Below are 13,370 nucleotides of genomic sequence, written 5' to 3'. Positions count from 1 at the left end.
GAAATATCAAAACAAATAGATTATATAAAAAATTCAAACCGAAAATAATAACCACGGAAGTTTCAATGAAAGTAAACAAACACCCAACATTAAACCAAAACATTTTGAAAAACTTTTGTTTTATTTTAATCTTTTATACTTTTAGAATGTTTTAACACTGAGTTGTTTGCAGGGGTCTGTCCAGGGCAAACTTACTACCGTTTGGCAGTATCTTCACAAAGTCAACATAAGGAAAAATGGCAGTTTCACAAAATACTTTTAAAAAAGCAAGTTCTAAGATCTAACCCCCCCCCCCCNAACCCCCCCCCCCCCGTCGCTTCTCTTTTAAAATTTGTTGTTGTGTCCCCATAAAAACGATAAACTCCGGGTTAATTACGCATTTTAATTTGCAACGGAACTCTTCCTGTGGATTGCTATCATGGCGTAGAAGAATTTGCTTCCCACACAGTTTGTAAGAAAAGCACTTTTCATCCCCATGCTTTCAGCCATGGGAGAAAAGAAGCGTCAGCTACTCCGTTCCTTAATTGAAGTGGAAGGAAAAGCGCCAGAACCATGTAAACCCCGTTCTCGTAGCAATCTATGGAAAAAAGGAGCTATTCAGAGTAAAACGAGCTCTTCTACAAATAGGCAGCACGTGTTTGGTCCGTTAGTGCGTTGTGGTAAGCCTAACCAGTCGCTTGCGCCATATTAAAGCAAGCTTTTCTTTAAAAATGAAATGAAAAGGATGTCCATCTGTAAAGTTTATAGGAAGTAGAAATTCAAACTATTATTTTAAACATTATTCTAAGTTTTACAATAGCAAAATTGTTTTTGAACATATAGGAAAAACATATATAGAAATTTACCAGTCATAAATGATTTTTATTTGTAGTAAAAATTTTTATAATTTTTTCTTATTTTACCATATATATTAAATTCTCAAGTGGAACAAGGTAAAAAAAATTTCTTGCAAATCATGCAATTAGATCTTCGGAAAAGTTTAATTTTTCAAAAGTTTAAAAACAAGCAATTATTCTTAAATTGCCAAGATTGTAGCTGAGGAGCACACAAATCATCACTCTCAGTGAGATCGATTTATCAATAAATGTGAGTCTAGCAAAAGTGAAATTAACTGATCTCATAACACATGAAAGAGGTAAAGAAATTGTGATTTTAAAATTTACTATTTAAAATACACAATACAAATCAATAAAATAAACAACAAGAATTTATATGATGGTTTCAGCACTCCTAATCTATATAATCTATAAATTAATGTGAAGAAAAATTTTTTAAAAAATGCTGAGGTAAACTATAATCATTGAAAATAATTTAAAAATAATTCCTAAATTGCTTGCATAACATCAGTTTTTTCTTCCTTCCTCTTATTCAGGGGTGATTGTGAGCCTAAGTCAAAATTCTGGAAAATTTCTTGAGTTAAAAAAAAATAAAAACAGTTTAAATTGAAAAATTAGAAAAAAATTTAAACAAGGTTTTTTTCCTTTTTCTCAATATTTCTTAGTTTAATTAAAATATATTTAAAATTTCACACATACCTATACCATTAACACATACCTATGATGACCTGGAGAAGTAATTAAAATTNCAGATACTATTGGTGATTATAACAACTATTTACTGATAAAAAATGAATATTAATCATGAATATAAGCTTATAAAGTGTCTCTCTGGCTCTCCCTTACAAATGAATAAAATAAACTGTGTTTTTAAGTTCCACCTTTGAAAATTTGATTTCCAGAAACTTCTGTGATTAATGATTTTTTTAAACATCTGAATCTCCGGAAACTTCTGGATCACTGTTAGCGAAAACTCCGGAAATCCGGATTTTTTACGGAGCACAATCAGCCCTGCTTATTGGAATTTTTTTAAAACTTGAAATAAATATTTTAAGTAACTAATATTTATTTAAAGTAAAGCTACTAAATTTTTAATTTAGTAGAGCAGGAAATATTTTTTTAATAAAACAAAACGGCTAATATAATTATCAAATATATCGAACTTTTTTCAAATAGAACAGAAAAATACTTTCACAATATATAATATCATAAATTTTTATTTCTTTAAAAACAATTATACAATATCATAAACTTTTATCAAATAGACAGTCAAATCATCAAGAACAACATTCTCTAACATGCTTTCTTTAATATATTTTCTTTAATATACTTACTTTAATATACTTACTCTGATATATTTTCAATAAACACATTCAGTATAGTAGCAGGTAAATACTTATCTCCACTCACAATTTCAAAATTTTAGGGCAATCTAAAAATCTAGATTTAAATTCAGGCTGCAAACCACATGCATAAAATATTTTTAATTAATAAACCTTATTGAAAACTGCAATAAATAAAATTTATGCTTTTCAAAGCAGGATGCAAAATTTCAAAATTTTTCTTGACCTAGTTGGATCAAACATTCAACTAAATAATCACAAAACATTGGGAACAAAGTTTCAGATATTTATAAAAATTATAATACAAAAATACTGTACAACTATTTTATATTTTCTCTGCACAAATTAATTCAAATTTATCGGTAATATTACTCTGAAAAAAAAAGAATTGAACTTTTTTTTGTCTTCAAAATTGTAACAAAGAAATCAACATGAGAAACTCTCTTTGAAAAAGACATTGGACACAGAAAAAAATTCAATATTTGAAATAGCATAAACATCCAACCAAACGATTACCAAACTCATTCCTGTGGTTTATAAATCAATATAGAGTTCGATAAAAATTAAATATTTTTAAAAAAAATCTGTAATTTTCAAACAAATTTTGCCAAAATGAGGTGGCAACAAAAGGGTTGAAACTAGTTATACGAGCTAATGAATGCATACAGAAAGTTTTTCATTCTATGTAAGTCTGGCATTATTTTTCAGCTGTTATTTATACTTCTTTCGGCTATTTTTACATGGCTTTTCAATTTTTTTCCTTATTGCCCTATTGCGACGAGGAATTGAATTTGATTTATCCGTAAACCTACACCATTTCGCTATTGTTTTTTTTTAACCATTTCCACTTGTTTTGTCCAAATCTGATATTCTTTATATAATATTATTATGACAAGCATGCATTTCGAACTTAAGGAGTCACATTTGTTTTGCACAGTTTGCAATGATTCAATCATAAATGTACATCAATTATGGGCTGCTATTTTGGCAGACATTTGGCAGTTATTACAGTTACTTATTGTTATTTCAGCTATTATACATAATAATTACAAGAAGCAACATTTTCAAAATATAAGAATTAAGCTCGTTTTAAAACCAGTTTATAGAAGGGAATTACTTTTAGTTTAACTATCTCTCTGAAAATAAGATTTTACCCTTTTTAAGGTCTAGAATAAACCCTGCCTTAATTTCAAATACACAGTGTTCATTTTATATTAATCTGTCCATTCATATTATTTTATTTTACTCTGATTCATTATTTGTTTTAAATTATGTATTTTTTTTTTATTTAAAACAGTTCAATATTAAAAGCCATCTGCACAATACAGGTAAAATCTTGAACTTACAGGGAAAAGTCAGGGAATTTTAAAATGTCTTTTCACTGGACACCCTGAGAAAAAATGACTTTACATCATTATGTTTCAATTAATCTTCAAGTAATGCTAGAGTTGTATACTGTCTTTAATTAGTCAAACAATATCCTAATTGTAAATAATTGATTAATGATATAAACCACTAATTGTTTAAAAGGGAAAAAGTAACAAAAATATTATTCATTTACTTACCCACGCAGACATTTCTTAATTTTTTAAAATATTAGTCAAACCCAATCAGTGCATCTACCAGCATCTACATTGGGCAACACATTGTCTTTGCAACTTAATAGATAAACAATATCCTAATTGTAATTGATTGATTAATATATTGTTCTTAGACTGCCACAGGTCTACATGATGATGATTGAAGTAATTTAAAAGTAAAGCAAGTGTGACACATTGTTTCTAGTAAGTAGTCAAACAATATCCTAATTGCTAACAATTAATTAATGATATAATCATGATGCTTTTTGACATGAAGATTTGTGTAATCTTAAGATTACACAAATCAATGAATAAATCACAATAATGTACTAATTCATTCACTTACTCAAGCAAACAGTACTTTATTTTTTTAGTATTACCAAACAACCTTAAAGAAACCTTTGGAAAACCTCAAAAACCTCTTATGAATAACTGGCCAAAAAATCCTAAATTCTTGAAATTAGATAAAGCAAGAAAGGTTTCTTGCCATTGCACATTATTTACGAAAAAAAATTCATTTATTTAAAATTTTTCAACTTAATCATGTCATAATGTTTCCCTAATATTTATTATTATTTAAAATTCATAATGTAGCTAATATTTGTAAATAAAATGTTTAAAATTATTATTTTATTAATTACAAACTGTAGCTCGTTCACCAGGAGTTGGCACTTGGCACCGCCTTCATCACGTGGTATGCGACAATACTATTTTGCTATTTTTGGGAGAAGAATGTGAGCAATTCTGAACTAGGTTGCTATTTGGCGATAGTATGGCAAAAATATTTATTTCACAAACTTTATCCGCATTTTTTTTTCATAAATAACCTGCAATATTTTATAAATTTGACGATATTTCACGCCATTTTTTATAATACTTCTCTCTTTTGAGTGAATAGTTTGTCCTTTTTGAGACAATTTGCTGGAAAAAGCAAGCAGTTTTTAAATTTAAGATATATTTACTTAGCTAGAGTAGCGAAATGTATAATAGCAGATGATAAAGTGAAGTAAGTGACTGAAAAAGAATTCTCTGTGTTTGGCGTGCAAAGGGTTGTCTCAATTTCAAGGACGGAGATGTTTCTCTTCTTACTCTCAAGCTGAAATGAACTCTGCGACCGAGAAGGTGGAGCAAAGTGCTAACTCTCGGTGAACGAACTATAAATACTTAATAAAATTATTGTTTTTGTTAAGTTAAATGTCCTAAAATTTTAAAGAAAGAGCAATTTATCTGTTAAATATCCAATGAAAAGTAAATTTCTCTGGGCAAGACAAGTCTTCATTCATTATTGATACTACACTAATTACATATTAAATTCATTTTAAAAGCACTTGTATTAAAATAAACATAAAATTGAATGAGTGTAATTGAAATATGTTTATTACTAGTTAATTACTTTAAAAACAGCTTATAGAAAATTATAATTTGAAAGTTTAATGTCACTTAAAAGTATCTTTTTTATTTATTTCTCTTTGAAATATAATAATTTACATACATCCCCATCCATTATTTCTCTGGACAAAACCTTTATTCTTAATTAAATTTGACCTAAGAGTATATTTACAAACATTTACATATGCATTTTAAAATCACAACCCAACTATTATATTTATACATAAAATTGTATATAAATATTTCCCACTTAAGGATTTATTTTAAAAAACATAAAATAAATTTGGCTTAAATCAAAGATTTTTTTTTTTTAAAAAAAAGTAACATTTAATTTAAAATATGCCAATCCATTCATTGTGACACAAAGTTTTTTTAAGTAATATTAGAGTGACACATTGTCTGTAATTGGTCAAACAATATCTTAGTTGCAATTGATTGAGTATTTTCTTCTTATGGGTTATGAGTGAAAGAAATGCTTCACTGTAATTCATCTACTTACTCAAACAAACAGCTCTTAATCTTTGAAATATTAGGAAAATTCCACAAAATCTCATAACCAGTGCTACTACCATACAAATTATGCACCTTGATATCCAGAATTCATGAGTTTAGATAAACAATGATGGCTTTTCATGGTCACGATTTGAATTATATTAGAGTAATACAAACATGGCAAATATTCTTTTGTTGGTCAAACAATATCCTAATTGACATTGATTAAATTAATGACATTATCTTCTTACGGTTTATTAATGAAAAAGTCAAAGAATAGTTATTAATTTACTTACCCAAGCAAACAGCTTTTTATGTTTGAAATATTAGGCAAACCTCATAAGTTCTCATAATCTGTCCTTCTGCCTTATGAATTAAGGAACTAAAGATCCAGTATTCATAAGACTAGATACGACATGAGTATCTTAATGTCACAGTGATTCAATACTAGCATATTTGCACATTATGACAGTCAAACAATAGACTAATTGTAAATGAATGAGTAATGATATTATTTTCAGATTACTCTTGGTTATGATGATTGAAAAGGATGCAAAGTATGATACATTGTCAATTGATGGTCAAAGCATATCCTAATTATACATGATTCCGGTAATCTGAAAGCGGTACTAGCCCCGAGACAAAGCCTTCAGTTGGTCAAACAAGATCTTAATTGCAAGAGATGAATCATTGACATTATCTTTTGAGCATTTATAAATTTAATTCATATACTTACACACAAAAATAGTTTCCTTTATCTTAGAAATATTAGGCAAGCCCTCATAATCGGTGCCATTGCTCTATGAATAGGGAAAATTCGAAATTCATGATTAAATACAGCTAAGAGAGCTTTTGGTCATGATATGTTACCTTTCCAAGTTGGTGAAAAAATATCCTAGTTGTAAATAATTAATTAATGATATCCTCAGACTGCTTTACTTCGTATAGATTTAAGTATCTTAAAATGCTATCAAGCATCACTCTACCCTAGTATCTCATAGTATAACAAGAACAAGGCATAGCATATTGTATTCATTAGTATAACAATATCCTAATTGCTAGCAGTTTAAAAAAATAGTATCCTCAGCTTGTTTATAAGTCAGGAGCAATACCAGAATATATTCACTCACAAATGCAAACGATTATTCATCTTTGAATTTTGTTTCTTTTCTACGAGAGATAATTTAAAATAAATTTTCTTTTACTTAACTACTAAACTAAACTCAGTGGCGCGACAGCCCATAGAGGGCCAAGGCCTAGTGTGCCCATCTCAGTTTTCTTGACTTTGGACTCTGGGGTGCAGGAGCAGATGTTCTGGTTAGGTGGTCAGCTGAACGCGAACCTCCAGTGTTTAGTTTCCAAGCATGCTTGGTACTCATTTATTGACTCACTGAAGGGATGAAAGGCTGACTCAACCTTCCCCGGCCCGAGCAACGAACCCAGGACCTGTGGAACGGAAGCGCGAGGCACTACCACACAGCCACCGGGCTTTTTCTTTTAATAGGACTTCATTTAAATGGCCGTTTTGAATATTGTAATTAACTCCTCAGCAAGTTATGTAACTATTTTTTCAGCATTTTTATTTATCTTTGAAATCTTTAATTTAGTAAAAAACTACAAGTTTTAATACGCAGATTTGAAGTTTAATATTCTTATAAATTTCATTTTTTATAATATGATCACATTCTCTTCAATTTCAAATTAAATCTTTTGGTACTTTTATTAATTAACACAACATTTAAATAAAAAACTAAAAAATTGTTACCCATTGAGAAGCTAACAAATTTTCATATCCTTATTAAAAATCCGCGAACCTCCAGTGTTTAGTTTCCAAGCATGCTTGGCTGGCATTTATTGACTCACTGAAGGGATGAAAGGCTGACTCAACCTTCCCCGGCCCGAGCAACGAACCCAGGACCTGTGGAATGGAAGCGCGAGGCACTACCACACAGTCACCGGGCTTTTTCTTTTAATAGGACTTCATTTAAATGGCCGTTTTGAATATTGTAATTAACTCCTCAGTAAGTTATGTAACTATTTTTTCAGCATTTTTATTTATCTTTGAAATCTTTAATTTAGTAAAAAACTACAAGTTTTAATACGCAGATTTGAAGTTTAATATTCTTATAAATTTCATTTTTTATAATATGATCACATTCTCTTCAATTTCAAATTAAATCTTTTGCTACTTTTATTAATTAACACAACATTTAAATAAAAAACTAAAAAATTGTTATCCATTGAGAAGCTAACAAATTTTCATATCCTTATTAAAAATATCTCGAGTTATTTTGAGAGTATAACTTGACTCAATAAACACTTCAAACTGGCAAATGCTTACCTCAGCTTTGATAACACAACTCGCATAAGGTGACTGCTTAACTCCTTAAGCTTTCTGATCCGAAATAAATATTTTGACAAATTCAATACTTTTTTAGCAGAATGTCATGCAACTATGCTCTCAGGTTGTTGTTAAATGCAGGTCATCAAAAATGATGAAAAATGCCTTTGGAATACTAAAACATAACAAAATTAATGATTAAATTTCATTGATTCTTCAGAATCATCTATGAAATTGTAGTAAGGTCAGAGCTCAAGTAATTAAATTATTACTGAGGCAAATTGAAGCTTTTCAAACTCAACTAAAGATATGGAGAGAGAAAAATATGGTATCCACATATTAAATGGAAGCCTTACAGAATCATAACACCTGGGCATAACTAACAGTTTAAATTGGAAACTTCTCTATATAAGAATTTCTTAACAGATGCGTAACTCATGAACCAAAGTGGAATAACCGTTGAAATGAAACCAGAATCAGTTAAGCAAGCTTTGGGAAAATTCAATTTATCCATTAAAGTCTAAAAAAATTTGAAAAACAATATAATGCTTTTGAGCTATATTAAAATAACTGATTATGTTGAAATGGATCCAGAATTAGATAATCCAGCTATGGCTCAAATCTATTCTTCCATTCAACTTATTGCATCAGCAAACAATAAGAAATCCAGAAATGAAATCCAGAAATCCAGCATGAATTTTGTAACAGAAAACTTATAAAGATAATGGATGGATTCAAACAAAAAAATCTCTATTTCAAAGTCAGGACAGCTAAAAAGTAATGAAAAACCACAGAATAAGATTATGTATATTACCGTAAAATTTATACCATCAATTCTATCCATTTAGGATTTTTATCAACAAAACTTAGTTTTGAGAAAAAATTACTGTAACAGGTAATAACGACTTGTTTGCAATATCAAAAAAGCATCCTACAAAAATGCTTTTGATGCAAATAATAAATTTTCATATACATAATAAATTTTTAAAAAATCAGGAAGCCTTGAAACTACAATTATAGTGAATATGTGCATTTATGCACAAATTGCCTAAAACCATTGAAAAATAATCCAAATAAAAAAAATCAGAAGCAAGATAAAACACTTCTGGTTTCTTTGCAACTGTTGAAAATAAAGCGAGGCTGCCAAATAAATAATATTTAGAATCTAGTTGCAATACTCATATGACATTGAGAGAAACCTGGGTAAAAAATTAAAGACCTGATTGTAGTACCAGCAGTTGGAATGGGAACAGTTAATATTCAACTGAAATATCATGTTACACCATTAGTTATGCATGTACCAGACCTAATGATCATTTTTGAACCTTAAAAAGTAAATGATTTTTTACTTTAATAGATGAAAGATAAACCAATGAAAGGTTAAAAAAAAAATGAAACATCTACAATTGTAACGGCAATCAAAGAGAATAATCTAAATACATTAGATACCTTCAAAATCTCAAATTACCAAGAAAGGTAAGTCAATAAGATTTTTGCTCTGATTGATGTAAGGCGTGCACTGTACATAAATAAGATGTCAAAAATTTAACCATTTTACTTTTTGACCTTTCACTTTACTTTTTCAAACAGAATTTTTTAATACAAGAGAGAAACATTTGGAAACTTTAAAGATTTAAAAATCAAGTCAACAAAATCTAATTTCTCGGAATACATAATGGAGGATCATATGTAAACAATACCCAAAAACTGCTATAAAGTTTAATTAGTTACGAGACAACAATACCCAAATTATCAAAATATAACAATATATGTGATTATTCAAAGAGAACTTTAGGGTTCAAGAGAATACCAGGATTTTCAACCTTATTACGAAATAAAAGAATCAATAAGTAACTAAAGCCGTAACAGATATGACTTCTGAAGAAATAAATAATTTCTTCATTACTAATTTTTTTATGAAAAGCAGTGGTTCAAATTCCAGATGTCAATAAACGACATTGCATTTTCAACATGTACCTAATGAATTTTCATTGCTACAGCAAAGAAACAAGAGGATGCCAAATTTATAGTTCCCCACCATATGATGTCACCTTCATCAAAAATCAATTTGTTCATACTTCCCCTTAAGATGATTTCAGTGCAGCTGACTTATAAATGCTTAGGTATGGATGCAACCCAAATAAACATTTCAATTTCCCCCACAATACTAAAAATCAGACACTTCCAAAACAATCTCAAATGATGAAGATGAAAATTATTTTAAAGGTATAAATAGGTATGCCAGAAAGGTTACAGAACCTAATAGTAAATTTGTTTTAACAAAGACTCGTTTATGCATGAAGTAAAGTTTTGTCAAATGCAAGATCCAGAAGCTTATAAAGCAGCCACGCACTCTTACAGCTTAGAAATAGTAGGCTGCTACAGATGAATAAATTCAACCACATAGGAATTAAGTGGATATATTTTTTTATAAGAAAACAATAAAAATAGATGGATGATGAAATGAAATAGTGAAATCGAAAGACATAAGGTGAAATTTAATTTGAAAATGATATTCTAAAAAGTATGGAACATCTATTGCAGAATGGTTCTGTGAGGAATGGTGTATTGAATAGAAAGGTCTTCTTTGATAATAATCAGATTTAATAAGTATAAATAATATAAATAAACAATAGTGGTGTGACATTTGTTTGGCTTCCTATAAGCCTTCCATTTCAATATGTTGCTTAACGCACAACTGGTATACAATCAGAATTATTGTAAAAAAATATAGTGCCATCTGTTGATCAGGTGGAAATTCGTAACATCTTCATCGACAGTCGGAAATCACCCCATCAGCTTTCTCATTGTTCAAGCAGTTAAATTAGATTTAGATCAATAGGATATTATAGTTGAATATTGATTTAAACAGAGCTTGATGAAAAATCAATATCGAATGTCTTAGAAACTTCTCATTTTTTATAAACTAATTAATCCATCTAAAGACTAAAACAGGTGAACCATAACTTTATTACTGATACTTTGAATCAGCAGAAACATGAAATAAAAGTGATACCTAGATAATAAAACTTAATCACCAGGGCTGATACTTGCATTTTCTACACAAACCAAAATGGAAATTATGATTAGTAGCATTATAAGTAGATAATGCGTTAATCTTATTTAATAACAACAAGCAAAATAAATAAATAATCTCTTCAGGGTCTGAAATGATATTTTCCTGAATTAGAGAATTATATGGCGGCCATGAGATACTTGGATTGCTCATCGCAAGAAACTACAAGAAAGGTACAATTAGTTTAGACCAATCGAGAACATGATAACACAATTCGATCTGAAAGACTTAACGAAATAAAACTCCTTTTAAGACGACTATTCTAATTAATCATATGGGTGCAAAATGAAAAAGGAAAGTAAAAAATAAAAAAGAATTCCTTACAAAGATATGCTGATGGAAGTTCAAACTATGCAACAGTAGCAACACTAGGTAATATAATACATAGAATCAGAATAGTTTGTAATATGCAAACCTCAATGGAAGCCAATCAAAAGAATCCAAAAGGTTTACGATCTCAAAAACTAAATTTTACCAGAGAAGAAATTTCAAGACTTAATTACTGATGACCAAGACAATTGAAAATCATGAACTGAATAAAAAAAACTATTGCTAGCACCAAGAACTTTAAAAAATTATAGCCTTATAAACAGCCATAAGCAGATTACATGCTTAAAATTACTGCATCATTAAAATTGATATGGATACTACAACAAAACAAGAATTATTCGAGTTCATTTAACAGACTAGAACAATTGAATAGCTTAACAACAATATGAGTGCTAGCAAAATAAGTTCCAAGCATATGTTTTTCAACTTGCATGAAAAAATAAGAGAGATTCATCGCTACTTTATGACAGAAAAAAATGAATAAGGACAGATATAAATAATTTGAAAAGAAGAGTTGCAGTCATTTTGTTAAAACTTGTGATCAATAAACAGATTGATGTAATAGAATATTTCTAATATTAATATGAAAGGCTTTGAGAATATCGATCCTTCAAATACATTATCTAACCTTCTCAAAATTAAATTTAGGAATATCAGCATACTATCTGCTTTGTAAACATTTATTGCTTTAACAATGCTAAACTAACAGGTATTTACATTTAGAAGAAGTCTAAGACTTTGATATTTGAACACAATTAACACAGATTTTAAAAAAAAATTGTGAAATTGATCTCTCAAGATCTAGTAACAAAGAGAATTGTATAGAGAAATGTTCTAAAGAAGGGGAGAGCACACCCTGAGTTGGCATGCTAATGATAGCGAAAAATAGCATTTGTCATTCAGGCTTTCAGTGTTTTTCAAATTTTAAGAAAAAAAAAATCCATCAGACTAATTTAATGGCTCTTTCCCGGTATTTTATATTGCTTTGTTCTGTTAGTACTGCTCAATTTTAGCAACGTATAATTAATTGCGTGACAAATTAAAACCCTAATTCTACTAAATTTCAAACAAACATGTTCAACTTGAAATAGGTTTTCAGATTCAAACAGCAATTGTTTGATTACGTTATTTTGGTAAAACATAATTATTAACTCACAAAAAAAACTTATAACTCAACACTTAATTCATTCTTAAGGAAAACTACACTTAACTCATACTTAAGGGAAACTTAAAATCAATATTACACAGAATTACAGCAAATTTCTTGAACTTGCACCGTTAATTTTGCTCACAATACTCTTTTTACTCCAAAATTTAACTCAATATTTTCTCTGCTTTAAAAATAAATACATAGAAACAATACTTTCATAATATATTTCAATAATGAGAACATATAGAGAATAACATTAAATCTTATCTGTTTAGAATCCAAACTGGACATCAGAAAAGTCTGTTTTAGCACAAATCAAAATATTGTCCACTATCTCAGATAACAGTACAACACAGATAAACAAATACTAATTTTTCAACTCACAGTGTCACAATTTAGTTTAAAATTCGTTTTATCAGAAACATTTCTTTAAAATTCCGCCGGATTTTCAACAAAATAACAAACATTTCGTTAAATTTGAATGCGGCAAGTTTCAGAGCTTTATGCGGTGTTGCTTATAGCTTGTATAAAAGTAACCAATTATTTGAGTATGAAACTACAACGAGTTTAGTTGCAAAAATTGGTGAGCTAAGCATGGTTTGTTTGCTGCAACTCACTATTTCTGAACTTAGCAAAAATAAGCAGTGTTAGCTTTGTCATGGTAACAGTGAATAAGCAAACCAAACTGTGCCAAGCGAAAACCACATGATATTTTGCTCTCATTCTCATTCATTTTTTGGTAGTTGATGTCAGAAACAGCTGTGAAGGAAGATTTCTAGCATATTTATTTAGTTGCTATGCAACGTGAGATGCTTATTCATTAGTAAATAGAT

At 29.1% G+C, this 13,370-nt stretch overlaps 1 long non-coding RNA gene across 1 annotated transcript in view; it reads right to left on the bottom strand.

The window, feature by feature from the left end:
• Nucleotides 1-13,066, bottom strand: part of LOC107456390 (uncharacterized) — a 62,005-nt gene extending 48,939 nt beyond the window's left edge. Inside the window, exon 1 of the long non-coding RNA XR_006224786.2 lies at nt 12,793-13,066. This is a non-coding gene — a long non-coding RNA (uncharacterized lncRNA). The remainder of the gene's footprint in view (nt 1-12,792) is intronic.
• Nucleotides 13,067-13,370: the final 304 nt, after the last annotated feature.

Source organism: Parasteatoda tepidariorum, chromosome 2 (assembly GCF_043381705.1).
Source record: "Parasteatoda tepidariorum isolate YZ-2023 chromosome 2, CAS_Ptep_4.0, whole genome shotgun sequence".
Taxonomy (NCBI): Eukaryota; Metazoa; Arthropoda; class Arachnida; order Araneae; family Theridiidae; genus Parasteatoda; species Parasteatoda tepidariorum.
Note: the sequence above shows the minus strand (reverse complement) of the source record. Positions and strands in the feature narration are given on the sequence as shown.